The sequence below is a fragment of the Nicotiana tomentosiformis genome, chromosome 5 (genome assembly GCF_000390325.3).
Source record: "Nicotiana tomentosiformis chromosome 5, ASM39032v3, whole genome shotgun sequence".
Classification (NCBI taxonomy): Eukaryota; Viridiplantae; Streptophyta; class Magnoliopsida; order Solanales; family Solanaceae; genus Nicotiana; species Nicotiana tomentosiformis.
In genome coordinates this window covers 16,923,412-16,929,411 of record NC_090816.1, presented here as the reverse complement: position 1 = coordinate 16,929,411, position 6,000 = coordinate 16,923,412, and the positions used below count along the sequence as shown (strand labels likewise).

Here is a 6,000-nt window from a genome sequence, read left to right as displayed (position 1 = left end):
CTCCCATCAGAATCAAAAAACACATTAAACCTTTTATCTTTTGAGCCACACCAAAAATGACAAAAGTAAAGAGTTCTTCCCCAAATATTCTCACGAAATGAGAAATTAAAATCCCCATATATAGGAAGGTCATGGTACCCTAAATCATCATCTCCTGATGCACAATGAATTGTTAATGTAGGAGAATTTGCAGGTAAACCATTGACTATATGAATGTGAACTGCAGCTCCATTTATTTTTTGTGTAAAGTTTAATGCCAAGAAGAGGAAAAAGAAGAGGGTTTTGTGTTGGATGAAATTCATATTCATATACAACTAAAGTGTGTTTCAATGAGAATAATACTGAGTCTTTGATTTGTATATATACTCGTCTTTTGAATAGTGAAAATGGCAATATATAACCTAAAGAGGAAGAATAGACTTCTTTTCTTTTCTGTCATTTGCTAATATAGAAGTGGTTTAATATGGATAAGGTTGAGGATTATAAGTTTAAAGGTTTTCCATTAATTTGCTTTAACTTCTGACTGAAAAGGAAGAATATATAATTGCACTAATTTTCTTCCCTTAACAAATCATTTTTTGATCATGTTTGTGTTTGTCATATCCACTCATGATGTAAAATGATTTAGTTACATGCATAGTGTAATTTGACTGACTTAGTACTTATTGCATATCTCATTTTTAAATACTTAGATACCCTTTTGATTCCACATATTTATATATACTTCCAAAAGAGGAAGAACAATCCAAGAAGTAAATGGTATATTGCCTAGCATAAACAAATTTGGTATTGTCAAGTTGGGGCGAGGAATTTTTGGTTACAATAATTAAGAACTCAACTTTACTTGATGCTATAACATGATAATATTCTGAGAACAATTTTGCCAATAAAGCAAGAAAAAGACGAGGTGTTCATCACACTAGCCGGTGGAGAATTTGTGCAGGGGAATCCTTTTTTATGGTGTTGAATCTGTTTTATGACTTTTATTTACGGTCAAACTTCTCTATAATAGTCATGTATATTTCGATATTTTTTGACTGCTATTGTGAAGTGATATTATAGAGAATATATATTATAAAATTAACATGAAAAATTAGTTCAAAAAAAAAACTTGACCGTTATAGTGAAGTATTATTGTAGAGAGTGACTGTTATAAAGAGGTTTGACTATATTACAGTTTGAATTTAGTCCAAACAGGTAAGGTAACCCTCCTTTCCTTGTGAAAATAGTATGAGCTAGCCAGTTTTCGGTTGCAAAGTCATTAAAAAATAGTCATTGTTTTAGTTAAAATACGGAAAGTACCAACATAATATGATGGATTATGGAGCTCATGTGTATAAACTTCCAACATATTATGTTGTAACTCCAGCACATTATGAAATTTCAGCACATTATGCTGGAATCTCATATGTAAAAAAATCGAACTCTATTATGCTGGGATTTTTCTAGATTTTTAAGGGTATTTTTATTCATATTTTATCTTTACATGAAAGGGTGACTAAATTTCGATTACTTTTAAAATTGTTGCTATTTTTCAATTACCAGTTGTAAATCAAGCTATTTCTAATTCTTTTTGCTTCTCCGTTTATGATCCCCATTTTCTACATATTGAAAGTTGGGAGTATATTGCCTACTTTCTAGACCAAAATTTAGCGTGTTACAGTACATTATTATTGAAGAATACAACAATAACACCTATGTCTCATCCTAGTTTATTATTATAGCAGCAAAATAAATAAATAGATAAGTTATTTTAAAGGAGTAAAGAAAGTTATAAAAGTAATAAACTACGTTTCCATTCAACAAGTCGCTTTGGCCGAGTGGTTAAGGCGTGTGCCTGCTAAGTACATGGGGTTTCCCCGCGAGAGTTCGAATCTCTCAGGCGACGATTTCCTTTTTCTGTTGTCAACTTTTAATAATCAACAAATTTGGAGTAACAATCTGCCACGTAAGAAAATGCCAAGCTGTTCCTTCTTGTAATCCTTGGTGACCTTTTATATAACCTATTTTTATTATTTGGTCAGAAATCAACACAAGAAAAGGTCCATTCCATTTTCATTTATCTTTTGGAGTTTAACTCAGACAAAAAACTCATGAAAAGTATTTTTTTCTTCTAAAATTTATAAGTTTAAATTTAGTAATATAATATTTTTTAGCTATTAGACATACCATTTACCGCAAAATGAGAAATTTAAAATTAGATTATTTAAAACATAAAAAATATCATTGCTCTAAAACAAACTACTAGAAAAACAATAACATAAAGTAAAACGAAAAATAATGAAAAATTGAGCCTAGTGAATAATTTATCATAAAATGGAAATTTTTTTCATGATGCAAATTAGCACTTTTCCATGAAAAATTTATATTAATCGAATTAGGAAAGAAGATTAGTAGGTAATCGAGCACTGTCTCACTTTACTGTAAGAGAGGCTTGGGGGTAGTTAGGAGCTCATTATCTTCTTTTCTTTTCATATTAGTATTATTAATACTATTCTCGTCTTGTCTTATTTTTTCAGTACTTCGATTATCTTATTACTTTAAGATAATAGTCTCGTCTTGTCTTGTTGATACTTCTCCTTTGCTGTTGTTATTCTCGTATCTTCAATTATTTTGTAACGCTTTCTTTAACGCTTTCTTTAATGCTTTCCAATGGCTTCTTCACTACCAGTTTTCTTTTAAAATATTTTTTCTTTAGTTGATGTTCTATCAAAAATAATATTTTTATCTTAATGAGATAAAAATTAAGAGTAAGATTTGCGTATAAATTACCTTTCTCCTTTATTGTTATTGTTGCAGAAATTGACAATTAGAAAAGTCAATCAACACCTTCCCCAAGTAGCCCTTCCCTGAAAAACTCCCGAGGATATTTCAAGACGCGGTGACTCGGTCGGGTCTTTCCAGCTTCTTGGCGATTCTTTAGATAATGACACGTGTCAGTTGAATTTTCTTTGATGCTTTTTTTTTTATAGTTTCTCTCAATCTCGTCTTTCATTTATGTTTTGGTGACATAGAAAAGGTCACAAAAGGTGGAGTCCAAGTCAAGCGTTATCATTTGGCCCCTAATTAATTAATTTAATGTGACGTTTAACAGAAAACTCTTTAGGTTTCCTCATTTTTCAACCTTGCCCTTTTAACTTTTTCAAGTGGCATTTTTTGACTTCATGATTTTCCTTTGTTTTCAAATTGCCAAAATATTGTAGAATGATACATTTTTAAATCGATAATTGGCATTTTCATCAAGTTCAAACCTATTATTATAACTTTAATGAGATCATCTTATCTTATACTAATTAAAATTATAAAAATTTTGACTTTAAAATTTGGGTAATTAAAAATGTGCGAATTACTTGTCTTGTATGAGATGTCCTGATGGTTCATATTTAAAAATCGAATAGTTTTGGATATAATGATCTAGATCTTGTGCCACCAAGTCGTGTTAATTAATTTTTTTATTGCGTCTTTGTTTCTTAATTCCGAATCAAGCTGCAATAAGTGTTTCATCAAGAGGATGTTTGGATTGGCTTAAAATTTCGTCAAACTAGCTTAAAATACTTTTTAGCTTATCTTGGTGTTTGGCAAATACAAAAAGTCAAGTACTTTTAAGCCAAAAAAAATTAAAAACAAGCCAAAAGTAATAAGTTGGTCTATCTCAACTTATTTTTTTTTTGGGCTTAAAAGCTACCTGAGTTTGACCACATAATTTACCCTATTATCCCTTACATACTTCTACAATTACCAAAGTACACTCTCTTAATAAAACCTCTAACCTGTTTATTTTTCTTCCCATTTCTTCCTAACTGGTATCATAACCTCAGGAACATTTTAAATTGATTAGCAATACTTGTTTCTCAACTTCAAAAGCTTTCTAACTCCTTCAGATTCCATTTTTGATTTATTTGCCTAATCAAAAATGAAAGCAGAAGGCAAGAAAGTAACTTTTACACGGTTCTTCGATTTTGAAAAGTACTTTACGTTAATTTATTTACTTAGTGGTAATATTATATGAATTGTTTATATAATTTAAGTATATTAATTGATGTTTTACCTAATAAGTACTTTATATTAATTAAAATAATCTTATCTAATAAGTATTATAAATTAAACCGAATTGATACACAAATTAATCTGCATTTGAGTTAATTTAAAATTAAAAATGCATCAATAAACTTATTTTTAGTGTTGACAACTTTAAGGGCATCTCGATCATTTTAATAGAAAAAAAATACTTATCAGCACTTGTTTACCAAATATTTTAATAGTTTTTTTTTTTAAATTTAAACACTTCTATTCAAACACATTACTGTTTGTTTGTAAAATAAGCTCAAAAACTAAAAAAAAAATAGTTATGCTTAAAAGTCACTTTTTTCCTGCCGCTCTAACTCACATAATGCAAGTTGAGGCAATTTTCCACTATATATAGACCGGCCGCTCTAATTCGCTTAGAGACTGGGTTGAACATAGTGGCTCTCTCTTTTCTTTTCTTGTTTTCTTTCTTTTTTCGAACGAAGTAAGAGGTAATATTAAAAACTGATAATGCAGTCAACTTACCATAAAAGTCAGATGCCTCAAGTAACAAGATAAGGTATTAAATTGCTTTTGACCCCTCTTGAACTAAAGAAGGAATTTTAATATTTCAATTGGTTGGCTATTTGAATTTTTTTTATTAGTAAGAGTTCGATTTCCTATTTTATAATTCTCCTCATATTTCTCCTTTCCTTCTCACTTAATTTTAAAATAATAATTTGAACTAAAAAAGAAAAAAAATAAAGATATAAATAAGCAAGTTAATATATATATATATATATATATATATATATATATATATATATATATATATATATATATATATATAAATAAAATCTAGTACATTTATATAACACTATTGCTGTTTGGAGAAGTCAACTATTTTACTGCTTCATCCATCCATTTGTTTGTATAATTTGATTAAACATGAAGTTTAAGAAAATAATAAAGGCAAGTAATAAATTGAATGAGAGTATGTTCTTTCTTCACAATTTTAAATAGTTTTAAATAAAAATAGCAATTTATAGTATTCTCTCTAGTGTAAGATTCTTAATTCTGTAATTTTTGTTTTAAAAAATAGCACTTTCACTTTATATCTAAGTGGATTAAGGTTCAACTTATTTCAAGGATTTTCTTTATTCTTCTCCTAGCTCCGCTTCTCTAGACTCCTATATGTCATGAGTCATTTTATTCTAATTAAAACTTGTATTTTTGTATTCTCTACGTTTCAATTTATGTGTTTTAATTGTTGGGATTTTAAGCTTGTGTAGCTTAAAAAGGGTGAATGAAAAATGGAGAAAAAATAAAATATTTGAGTTTCCCTTGGCAAAGGGACATTGTCCCATATCGGAGGAAGAAAAGGCTTTTGATGGGTATATATATAATTGCTCTTCTTCTAGCTCTTAAAGAGTTAAGAAAAAGGCAAGCCTCGCGCCGCCGTCGTCGTCGCTCGCTCGGCTTCGGCTTCGGCTTCGGTCAAAGATTGATTGATTAAATTCCTTTCAATTATTCAATTAAATAATTAACGAAAAATTCAATCTCGCGACCCGGTTCGGTCAGACCCGTTTTCTTTTCCGGATTATTTTAAATATATTTTTTCCGCAATATTTCAAACAACCCTTTTCCAACAGCCATGGCTGTTTCTGAAAGGTTGCAAACCTTTTCAGAAACAATGCCAGCAACTCTATAAATAGAGTTTGAATCCCGGAATCTTTCCTTACGAAATTTTCTGAGCTTCTTCTTCTTCTTCTTCTGCACAAAAATTCCAGTGTGTTTTACAGCCTTCGAGTGGCTCGCTGTTCACCGGCGTTTTGGTACCAACACTCCGGTGAGTTAAATCGTTCTATCCTGGGAGGATATATTCCAACACCTCGGGTACTTGAGGGGAATAATTTTCTTAAGGACATACTGTGTATTCAGAGGGCTCGATTTATTCCTATACTATTTTTTTCAGAATTTATTTTGTTAAACAAG

General features: G+C 29.9%; 1 non-coding gene across 1 annotated transcript; it reads left to right on the top strand.

The window, feature by feature from the left end:
* The first annotated feature begins 1,806 nt into the window (after positions 1-1,806).
* Positions 1,807-1,888, top strand: TRNAS-GCU (transfer RNA serine (anticodon GCU)). Its single transcript has one exon. It is a non-coding gene; the product is annotated as a tRNA-Ser (tRNA).
* Positions 1,889-6,000: the final 4,112 nt, after the last annotated feature.